This window comes from Netta rufina, assembly GCF_964035555.1.
Source record: "Netta rufina genome assembly, chromosome: 2".
NCBI classification, from domain to species: domain Eukaryota; kingdom Metazoa; phylum Chordata; class Aves; order Anseriformes; family Anatidae; genus Netta; species Netta rufina.
Genome location: NC_140124.1, coordinates 78,627,739 through 78,640,506, shown reverse-complemented (window position 1 = coordinate 78,640,506; position 12,768 = coordinate 78,627,739).

Below are 12,768 nucleotides of genomic sequence, written 5' to 3'. Positions count from 1 at the left end.
CAAAACGTGGCTATCAGTGGAATGTAAATAATAGAAGGAATAACAAATCGCAAAAGCAAGCCCTCTAATGAAAAAATAAATAATCTAGATAGAATGTCTTGAAGTGTCTAAGCCTGATTTATTAGCAATTCTGGCTGACCGCTATTGTTATTAGGTGAGCAAGTTGCAGTGATTTTTCACCTGATGCTCTGCAAATTAACTGTGCTACTGGATGAATGCAGGAGATTTGTGTTTATTGTTTTATGAAATTATGCAGTAGGTAAAAATTCACTTGGAACATCAACATCATCACTTTGCAGTTTTATGACCGATAGCGCATCTGACATACAGTAGTACCGCTGCTCAGTGCAGATTAACAACAACATCAGTATTACTGGTCATCTGGAGCGGTGAATAATAGCAACAGGAGCAGAGCCAAAGCTTATTTCAGGCTGGCACAGAAATGCACTCACCTGCAGGTTATTCTCATGTTTATTCCATGTGAAAGAGCAGGGGGAGACTTTAGCTTTTCTGACACATTGTATGCTAATGTTTTCCAGGCCAAAATTCTGTGCCAGGTGCCCTAATTATGAACAAATTCCCTCCCACCCATCCCCTCTGCAGTGACAGGGGAATCACTGTCTGTGTTTATTTGCCCTCCTCAAACAGGATGTAACTGTGACCCTGAGGAAAAAAATGCATTTGCATATGCAGAAGAAGCTGGTGGCAATTTGTATTCTAGTTCAGCTCTTATTGTAGTAAATGACATTACCGTAGAGTCCAAATATTTCCTTTGTGTCAGATTCCACTTACTAGTTTCTATTTCCCAGAGTCAATACAGAAATCAATCATGTCAAAAGAAAAATTCAATAAGAAAGTCCTTTATGCTATAAGCTTAATTATAGATATGTTTTCTTTTGTAAAAATAAAAGAAATCCAAATACCAGAGCCCTTTACAGATCATTCACGGCTATGAGAAGCAGCTGTATTTATACATAAAAAAATTATGAGCGAACTTTTATTATTCCTTACACACACAAAAAAATATATGGGGAAATGCCTGAAAACATTTTGCTCCTGACTAAATCACTGCAAGATTGCACATCTTAACTGTGCTGACAGAAAAGGAAAAGCGTTGCAAATTAAGTGTGATACAGCAATACTTTAAAATCTCGATGTCCTTCCTGCAACACATTGATTCTGTCATTAAAGCCCACATACTGAAACCAGTTGAGAAAAATATTGGGAACTGAGCTGTCCCTGATGTCCTCGGATCTATAGAAAATATGTTTTCAGTCTTCATTATCTAGTTAATGAACTGGACTTCAGAATAATGTTTAATATGAATTCTGCAGGAACATACCACAAGTGTTGGTGGCTCTTATACAAGGAGGGATGAGGTGCTCACCTTGAGCTAGATTCTAACATTTCATTATTCTTTATTATGAGCTTTTCTGTGTTTCTCAGTGAACTAAGTACATTATGAGCTATTACTGGCATGAAGCAGAGCATCAGAACCTAGCCCAGCAGGAGATAAGGATTTTATGTGATGCTATAATGGTTTCCCTAGGAGAATTTAGATCTCAAAAAACAACAGAACAAACAAACAAAAATAAGACACCAAAAACTAACAAAGCAACTAACAACTAACAAAACTAACCAAAAAATGCTGCAGCACAGTAGGCTGTATAAGAGCAGAAGGGCTGAAAACAATTTTTTTTCAACAGATCTAGATTCAAATATCAGACATACATGTTTTAGAAGATTAGGTTAATCTTTTCTTTTGCAAATATCAGGAAGTTGCAATGTAATTTCATCTCAAGAACAACCCCTACTATGTGAATTCCTCTATATCCTCCTCCCCTGTTTTGCAACATTTCCCCCTCGTGTTAACAGGATTATCACGTTCAGAATTTCCCCCTACCATTCCCAGAGCAGTAACCCAAGACTAAATGGCTTCCTCCTTATAAAATCTAGGTAGTGTAACACCAGGATGGAATATGGGCTTGTAACTCCACTCCTTTGCATTGCCTGTTGTCGGATTTTATGTGGGATAGCTAGTTCAGCATGAACGCACGCTTTCCCTATTCACTGAAGACACAGTGCCAGATTTTAATATCTTAATTTCGAAACTGCACATGCCACCTAGAAAAAGTAGGGAATGAGCTCTGCACCTGCGGTGCACAGATCTGTGCTAGGGGTAGTAAGTTAGGTTCTGCAGAACAGGCTCTGAAAATTATAGCTTGTTCCCAGACCAGTGCTTAATTTTCCTCTCCAGCAAGCTCTGTCAGTGATGCTCAGCCGTGCTTCAGGGCCTGCCTCTTCCCTGCTCTGCTTGCTGAGGTGCCCACCCCACCTCACCCTGAGGCACCGGCTGCTGCTCAGCCTGCAGCACTGCCCTGCCCCTGATGGAGACACACGCAGCCCAGATTTGTTCAGTTAACCCTGCAGGTGAGAGCAGGAGCGGAAGGAAGGCAAATGCAGGAGCCAGCCCTCAGCAGTCTCTCTTCTTCTCTATGATGCTGCTGTCCGTAAGGAAGAGAGCAAAACCCAATGATTTTTCTTAACGGGAACTGGAGGAACTCAATACCTAATTAATTTCTGCCCTTCAGTTCCTGAAACTGCTAACAATGCTGGATGCAACATAATGAGAGTTGCTACTATGAATTTTATTTTATTTTTTTTTTTCAGTGTCTCTTGTCTCCCATGCTTATACACCTTTCTTATATCCCTTTTTATACCCATGGTTTTCCCATTTGTACCTTTCTTATTAACCTCCAGAGATACTTCCCAACAAGCTTTATGTTGGCTAATCATCACCACGACTTCATGCAGGCTGTGAAACTCTCAGCTGTATCTCTGCCCAGAGGCAGGTTAGCCACCACCATCAGAAGCATCCTTTGTAAATAAAGGCATGACAGCACATTCAAAAAGCCAAACTTGATGTCTCTCAGATCAAAACATAAGACTGTATTCTTTGGGGTGTTTTCACCAGTGTTTTTTTCCCTCCTGCTTCCATCTTGGTACTGTATTGATACACAATGCACTATTTAAAATGATTATACTGCATCTAAATACACTGCATTTTCAGCTCAAAACTGCTGGCAGTCATGCAATTTTAGTAATTCACCTAGTGAACTCCACAGGGTTGTCTCCGAGGGGCTATTGAAAACCCATTAACTTCATCAATACCCTTCCGAGTCCTCCGCTGTGAGCTGGTGAGCTACAACTGTGTGTACTTGGCTCTGTTGAAAAAAAAAATAACACCTTTTATTCTGACTTGGAAAGGCAATAGTAAACTTTTTATTCCTTGACATAGGCAGGATCACTTTTCTTTCCACCAAAATAAGTGAAGTAACTTTGTCTGTGAGGCTTTGAGTGTGACTTAATTTTTAATACTTGAAGTGTACTAGATAGGGTACTTAATTAATTTTTCAGATAAGCTATGCTGACTGGTTTTTCTAGATTACTAGAGAGGTGCTTGAAAAAAAAAAATATACACACATGCACACATTGAAGCAAGACTGAATTTTTGCATCTGCAAATTACTGAATAAGACAGTACCTTGACAGCCAATCTAAGGGCTCTAAAACAGTCTGATTTCATCAAAATCCAATAAAGAAGCTTCCAGAAACTAAAAAAAAAAAAAGATAAAGGACAGAGAGACAGAGAACTTTGTCTGATGGAAAAAGCAAATACCGCTCTTTCAAAAATGATGAACCACAAATGAAAAGAAAAATAATAAGGTGTAGAAGTAAACCCTTTGCTCAACAGCCTGCCTACTGGCATTCACACAGCTCTGACAACACCTGCTGAAGCAAGGTGGAATGTGACAACAGCCTTGAACAGCACTACTAACACGTCACATACCTTTACTAACGATAATGCATGTGCAGAATACATCATTAATCTTCTTTTAAAGCCTCTTCAAGAGCAAATATAATGCGGCAAAGTATTTAAATGGAACCAGTGAATTATCACTTGTAGACATTCAGTTAAGTGAGAAAGGGTTTGGTTATTAGCACCCTGGGCTACTCATTGCCCAGGCTGCAGCTGCTCCAGCACCTTGTAGGATAATGCCAGGCAGCAGGGAGGCTGCAACATGAGTCCTTCCTGCAGGCCATTCTGCCTCTTGGACAGTTTCCATCCTGAATGGCAATGAAAAGTCAACGCGGAGACTAAAAATGAAAGCAAAGAACCCTGCAAGTCTTTCTCTCTCTCTCTCTCTTTTTTTTTTTTTATTTTATTTTATTTTTCCATTTAAATATGTCAAAGTATTCTGCTTTTGCATGGAGTGACAACTTAACTCTGCTCTTCAGAATCTTCACAGAGCTTTTTGCAGGTAGCAATTTCTTAATCACGCAGTCCTGTTCTCTCACATGTGTTGGTCCCTCTGACATGACCACCTCTCCTAACACTATGTTTTAGTCAGGGGTTTCACTGCTTCATTACAGTGGGGAAACAGAATAGAGCAGAAGGAAATGCAGCTATTCAGTGCAGAGATGAACTGAATTTCAGCTGAATGCATTAATTTGGCTTAATTATATGGTAACTGCAATATTTACAGCAACTATTTGATGTACAAAGACTGTTCAGAGCCCTGTTTACCAGAAGGGTGATAGGGGTGAATCACCCTGCCGGAGACCACGGTCACACTTCTGAGCTCCTCTCAGAGCACAGCACATCCAAAATAAATCCTGCAGACATTCTTTCTTGGACTTCTGTCACTAGAACGTGTCGTAGGTGTTTTTTTCCTCCTTATGTGCACCTGCCCCAGTGATGGTTTTCATACTGCAAGCTCTTCCACTGCTCTTCACCTGCCCCACATGTTCAGGTCCTCTCTGCCCACACCAGCACACATCCCCCCCAGGCTACACATTATTCCTTACTGGATGCTAACATGGTGCCTCCTGGCCTCTCAGGAGCTGAGCTATTTCTTATGACTATGTCAAGGGATGAAACATCGACTGTTGGTGTTTTGGCTGAACCATAAACCCTAAAAAACATCAGCATGTACCTTACGTTATTATGTATTTTTGTAAAAATGCTTTGAAAGAAATCAGGAGAAAAAATGTATATAGAGAAGAGAGGTGGAAATGCAGCGAGGTGAAGTAGTTTGGGAGTTTGTTGTACGTGCTTACAGGAAGGTAGCAAAGCCTAACAAGCTAGTTGTTGCCATTGCAGCAGCAGGAGGCTGAGCCGTGCAACCCCAGCATCACCACAGTGACCCTTGATGCACAGCTGGTCCCTTCCTCGTTTGAGTGATCAAACTTCAGTGGGGGATGGAGCCACCTCCTTCCCAGCCACTCAGACTGTGCTGCTCTGAAAGCAACGAGGGAGCCGCAGTAAGTGTGCAGGAGCGAGAACTTGAAGGCTACCTGCCCTGGATGGCACATGGAAAAGGATGCTGAAAGGGGAAGCAGGATAGAGGGGAGCAGGGAGTGAATGAGGTGAATAGCTGGCCAGAACTCAAAGGCCATAAAGAGCTTGAAATTTTCCAGACAGTTTTTGTTGTTGTTGTTGTTGTTGTTGTTGTTGTTGTTGTTTTTTTTTTTAGGAAAGGCTGGTGAAAGAGCTGAGCTGACATAAAAATATGTTTTGCAAGGAGCAGCACATTTCCCTTATTTCCAAATCACAGGAGTCCTTTTTTACTATTATGGAAATACTAATAAAGCCTATTATCACAACTCACATAATTTCTGTTACATCTTAACACAGTTTTATTTTGTTTAGCATAACTTTATTGATCTGTGCCTCATTGCAGGCAACATGGGCCTTACTCACCTTTTCAGTCATGGTAGAAAAGTTATTTATTTCTCAATTACTGCTCTTGTATGAATACTGAACTGGAGTTCCACATAATCGCACAGGGCAGGCACGTATGGCTATGTCTGTTCTAGTAAATTAAACATGCCCAGCATTGTTCCTAGGCACTGAATCCAGCTCCATGATGTGTCCCAGATTTATGCTACTAAATTCTCTTAATCTCTAAGAGGTAGTGACCACAAATTACCTATTGGGAATAGTGCCTGGTAAATCCCAACTCCCAGAACTTGGCTGGGAATTGTTTGGGAGGAGTGGGTATGGATCAAAAAGCATGTATGGTGATATTTTCTAACAACTGAAGCCTATCATTGATTGCTTTCCAGTGCTCAGAAATATTCCTGGGCAGTATTTAGTAATATGATTGTGGGCTGTGATTAGTTATCTTCCACGTCAATGAAGCAGACTCTGATACTACTGAATCATTGGACATTTACACAAATTGAAGTCTATTCAAAACAGGACAAGAATCTGTTATATTCCTTGCATTCCTATCATGCCAGTTCCTTCGCAACATGGTTCTTATTGTTGGTGTTCTAAAATAACAACATGACTTAGTTTATTTAATGTGTAGATTTAAATATCAATAGAAAGCCAGACCTCTCAATTTTGTTAGTAAATATATATATAAGCAAGCTTACGGGACCCCACTGCACTGAGTACTGTTCAAACAAATACTACGAGACAGTCTCCTGGAGATTACACAGAGCTCTCACTTCAAATTGACAGAGACGCTGAAACAGCAGGGATAAGGGGCACGTGCAAATAAAATTAACGACTCAAGAAAGAGCAAACAGCAAGTTACCAGCAGATAGACAAGACATAGAGAATGACTTGAGGGTTATGGCAGATGTCAAGTTAAGGATGAGGCAATGGAGTCATTGCAAACCAGGCACTGGGCTGCTTTAGGAGGAGCTGAGGAAAACTCTTGTTCTCCTCTGCTCAGCACTGGTGAAGCTGCTGTGGGATGCTGCATCAAGACCTGGGGCTCCCAGTTGGAAAGGGTTGGGGAGAAACTGGAGAGGGTCCTGCAGAGACCTACCTTGGTGGGCTGGGGCCATGGGTATGTGCCCTGCAAGGAGAAGCAGAGGGAGCTGGAGTAAAGTCTGATGAAGATGGTGAGAAGCGAAATGGTAGGAGCCTGAGTGTACTTGAAAGGAAAGTGAAAAGGCGTCTGACCCAAACTTCTGTCTGTATTGGCAGATGGTATAAAAACTTAGAAAAAAATCCCTCTTCACCTAGAGTGGTGTAGCACAGGAACAGGCTAGCTAGAGAGGCTGCTGCATCCCTGCCCCTGAGGTCTGCAAGGCTTAGCTAGACAAAGCAACAACAAAGGTCTGAGTGGAAGTGAGCTGGATGGACCTGGTGACCTGCAGACATGCTTTCCAGACAGCACTATTGTTTCTGTGAGGAAGAAGCAAAGCGCCCCAATGCTGGGCATGAGCACCACCCAGAAGGCGATCATGTCTTCTGCAGGCTATGCAGGAGCTTCAACTAATTCCAGCTCAACATATGATATTTTTGGTAAACAAGGATTGCTATTACCATAATTACTTTCTCTTCTTTGTTTAATGTTCTGCCCTGGCAGACCAGCAGTGCTGTTTACATTTTGGAGAAGTATATTCTGGTTATTAGTAGAGATGATTTCTTTCATATGCTGGGAAGTAAGTTTACTTAATCTGCAGTCTAGATACTGAAGGTCATCATATATTTCAGCTATTTCTTCTTTCTAATAAGTGGTATGCAATTGCAGTTTTCATCTTTACAGGCCTTTTTTGCACTCCTATTATGAAATGTGAATATGACCTGAAGGAGACCCAAATTTTGCCTATGTGCACAGAAAATACTTGAATCTGCTGACAAATACACGTCAGTACTTTATGAGAACTTGGTACGCACTGATGGTAGGATATACTTGACAAGATTAATCAGAGACCAGCTCATGGAGATATTAGCCAGCCTGCACAAGTATGAGTGAAAACCACTCAAACCCAAATTAACTTAATAGAAACACTGTTGCTAACACAGCACAGTCTACTAAAGATAAAATTCAGTGGCTGGTCCAAGAGGAGAGCATAGCTAAGCACTCAGTCCATTAACTCTGCAACTCCCACTCTGGTGGCACAGCGTGACAGACAACAGTGGTTTGTATGTGTAAAGCACCTGTGGAACAGCATGGTCCACTACCAAAGGCACAGTCCTGTTTTGCTGAAGTCTTACGTACCTGGTGTAGAGTACCCAACAAAGCGTGCAGAAGTTGCTTGCTATTACCAGACTGGACAGGCACACCATAAAAGTCAGCTTTGGCTTCTTTTCCTGATGCCTGCTGGGAGACTGTGTTCAACATGGTTGAATATTAGGGGAGCTGGTGGGCCGTCTCAGCAGTAAGCATAATATCAATTTAGAAAACTGATAAAAATACGCACATTCATCTTACTATACACCTTTTCCAGAAGTCATTTTACATATAGACATTTGCATAGCAGAAGGGAAGCCCTGCCATTACCCCTATACAAACTCCTGGTCTGTAGACATCATCTTACCTCACTCTGCACACCTGTCTCTCTGATACGGCTATTCTAGAAAATCCTAACTTGCATTTTAAAATGGGCTCAGATTTAGTCTCTTCTCCCGTTTGAATCAGTATTAAAATTAGGATTAATTGGAAGTTATTTTACATAGATGTGAAAAATGCTCTCATTTCCTCTCAAATCTGCTTCTTAATTAAAAAATAATAATTAAAAGAATTCTTTACACTGAAGAATTCTCTATCCTTTAGCTTTTGAATAAAAGCCTGAATATATGGGGAGTCTCAAAACCTCAAAACCTAGTTTGAACTGATTATCGTGTTGTTGACACAGTCTTCACATTCCCCTTAAAATGTAAGGCAGAAAAAAAATAGACATTTCATCAGGAAACAAATTAGATAAACAACAAAAACATGCTAGTGGAAACTATTTTACAGCCCTAAGACTTTCATTGACTTAAAAAAATGTGCAGTGATAAATCAACCCTGAGCAATTCTGTAAGAAGTGGAGAAAGGTTTTATTTCATTGGTGTTGCACAGCATTTAGCATATTTCCTGCATTGTGCCTTATATGAGCTTATACTTTTTATTTTTGGAAAACAATAATCTTGTTATTTCAAAAGTGTTTCCTAGCTTGGTTCCCCACAGAAACAGAGGTTATACATTCATTTACGTATGTGCACTGCATCCATCTCCCCAGTATTGCTCTGAAACCACTGGTCTGTCAAATCAAGTCAAAACCACTCTCAGAAATACTAAGCTCCTACAAGCTATATGAAAACAGGTGGCTGGGACAAGAACGATCCTATTAGCATCCCCACAGAGGGGAAGGTTGCAGGATAACTTCACCTTTTATTCAACGCTGGAATTCAGCAAGGCAGAAACATTTGATTGAAAAATGGCTCCCTCCACGGAAGAGACATCTTCAAGTGGCACCCAGGCCTTATTAGATGCCGTGGAATCTGACCATGAGATCTGACACCACGGGAAAGAAGGCTCCACTTTGTTCAACGAGTTTCTTATTAAGGGATGCATTTCTCCCTTGGAGTTGCTCTTTGTTTAACCTCTCCCTGTACGTTCAGAAAGTGACACATGGAGCAATGCGACTGCAGCTGCGCATCAAACAGCATTTGGAAGAAAAATGACAATCAAATACTTAAAGGTCTACATAAAGTTGGCTGTGAGGAGACAACTCTAAAGGAAAGAAGGCAGGCTTGGCAGAAAACATGAAGTTATGACAGAGTAAAACACCCTTGGAGACAGTGGTCATTACTGCACTGGGAAACAGGTTTGTCCTTGTGATGGCCAATGCATTGGTGGGCATGGAGCAGATCCTCCCAGAAACCTGCTCTCCCCTCACTGATGGCAGGAGCAACAGGAGTCCAAGCTATCACCATTCCCCCACACTCATTTCTTGTGGAAGCAGCAGCTTAGCCCAAACTTCCTCCCTAACTCCTTGAAGCCCTCGCAGCAGCAAAACTGGTCTTCCCCACATCCCTAAAAACCTCGAGCCAGCTCAGGACACAGTACAATGGAGAAAGCCCCATTTCAGAGGGGGAAGTGCTGGGAACAACAGGAGCTCACTTCTCTTGACTGTGTACACTAGGACACTTACATGCTGCATTTAACTGCTCTGAAGTTGTGCTAGCTGCTCCAGCAGTGCTGAAACATGGGACCTGATCCTGTACCACCGACCTCAGATAAAGCTTTGCCACCACACTGGATGAAGGCAGTTTAAAAGCATACACATTTAGGACATACTTTGCAAATTCAGATTGTAAATACGTAAACTCTACAGACATTTAAGATTATTTCTTGCATCTGTTGTACTATGAAGGCTTCAGTAGCTGAAACTATCACTGTTTGTCTCTGCGGCTAGGTTGTTTCAAGCATCATGGTCTGATATTTGTGCAAAAGTTGAGCAGAGGTATTTGCAGAACGTGGTCTGTTAAGTGAAGGAATCCTTTTCATTACACATAAAAAGACCATTCTTATCTTAAAGATGTTACCAGTCCTCCTGGCACTCCAATTTTATGCACTGGTACCTTAGCAGAATCAGTCATCTCTCTGAAACTGGAACAAGCTGTACAAGTAAACCCCATGGGAGAAATACGCAGTATCGTAGCCTTGGGGAAAAAAATGCAGAGATGAACCAGACATACTTCTTCCAGTATAAGCTATCTGCAAAACAGGAATCCAAAACCCAAAAAAGCAGGAGTAAAACAACATCCTTTGAATCACCTCTCCAGGTGTGCACAGAAGATGTCTTCTCATACGATGAGAAGGGCTTTCTCTTGCCAAACACAAGTAGCCGGAGGATAAAGCTGGGGAGAGGAGCTGACCTGATTCCAGTTGTGAGGAGGAGTTGCAAAAGTTGCCTGAGCTGAAGCCCACGGTGCAGGGGGAGCTGCTTGCCATGCCAGTTGGCCTCTGGCTGCCCTGTGCCTCTACCCCTGTTGCCAGCATCATGCTCCCTTGCCCTCTGTGCGCTGGGGCTGCAGAGATGCTCAAACATGTTACAGGCTTTTTGCCTGAGAGCTGGACTTGCAGACGAGTAAATTTCTATGCAAGAGGAACATGCCTGATGTGGAAAAGTGAGTTTTCTCTGAAAAGAGAGGACTTTGGGGCTAGAAGTGAAAAGTTACGTTCTTCTTCAGTGAAGCAAAGACTTCAGTGAAGTCTTCGGGGGAGGGGAGAATGCGAGGGTGGTAGCATGTGGAAAAGGGCTATTTTTTGACCAGCAGTATATTTGGAATAAGATCTGTAGTTTCAAACTCCAGTAACAGAGACATGTTTTAAATATAGGAAGACTGATTGTCTCTTCTAATTACAGTATGCACCAGAATCATTACAATATTAAAATCTGATTTATGAAGTGTAAAAATTGATAGAGTTAGGTGATTTGTTTTCCACCGAGTCTTACCTTTATGCTTAGCTGTGTATGAGATATATGTAAGGTATATATTACCAAATAATGCATGTAAAACCGGTTACTATTGACAGCTAATAACACACTTATTTAATGATCCCAAGCAAACTGCGCTAGCTAATGTTACATCAAATCAGTCATTAAATGCTGTAAAGACCACTTTTGAGGGATTTACTGGTACCATACTAAACCCCCTATTTAATGACTTGACAGTTTAATTTTTTACAGGAAAAAAGCTGCTGGTGTCTACTTGCTGCAGAAGAGCAATTGAGATTTAGTTTCCTTTCCTGTATGAAATATAGGCTTTTACTTTTCTCAAAAAAAGTTATAATCTACAATATATAATTTTCTATCAGTTCATCTGCATCAGCATACAGGCAGGATGTGGGTAGGCACTTAGTTGCTCATGATTAACACTCACGCAGCTACAAATTCTTGTTTACTAATAAAAAGAGAGGAAAAGAAAAATACAACCCCTGCTGTAACTTAAGTGAAGCCAAATTTTATTATTAATTTAATAACGTAGCTTATTCATTCGCGCACACAGAGAATTACTGAATGCACGATGGCTGAGAGCCGTGAAGACGTTTACATTCATCTTCACGAAGCGAAGTGATAACTCATAACTGGTACAGCCAAGAGTGAGTTATTAGATCACTCCTCACAGATAAAAGGTTAGAGCAGATTGCAGCCATCAGATCTTTTAATGTCTCTGTGTATATCCAACACTGAGTATGAAAAGATAGGCCATTTTTTTTTGCTTCGTGCTCCAACAAGCCACTCTGCAACTTTTTCACAACTGCCCTTGGTTTTCCCTACGTTTTCCTCTCACTTCGTGCTGACTTTGCCACTCAGAGTTTTGTCTTTATGTCTCAACATCTGTATGAAGTAGTTATTCAGCTGAGTAGAAGATCAACAACTATTTTTTTTTTCCCCCAAGACAGATTAATAGCTTGATTTCTAGTGGCAGCACTAAGCACCCATCTACGGAAACTTCCCCTTGGCTTAAGCACTTTGTTCAGGGAAAGGGTAATTAACGTGTGTGGCTAGCCTGACCCTTTCACTTTGGCATCCTTTTTATTCTAGCTGCATGGTGGCTCTTGAGCAAAGGCAGCCAAGCAGAGCCAGTTCTGTCATACAGCATGGCTGCTGTGAATGCTTGTTGGACACGCAGCACTCGGGACCAAACAGCCCAGAAGGGGACAGATTTGCAGCACTGGTACTAAACTAGTAAGCACATTTGCTATTCTGCCTGAAGTCACAAGTTTGATTATAGATGTCCAAAGATAACATCAATGATGCAGATGCTTGCAGTAGTTATTTTGGCAGGCTTGCCACAGCCTGACCAAAGGGAAAAGAAAATTTTCTGCAGCCGAAGCTGAAGGGACACACCTTCCTTGTAGGCATTGCAAAGGACTTGGCTGTCCTGGAGCTCCCACACTGACAGATCTGATGTACTTACAAATGCATTGTACAATCAAGAAATCACCTACCTTTCCCCAACCTTATT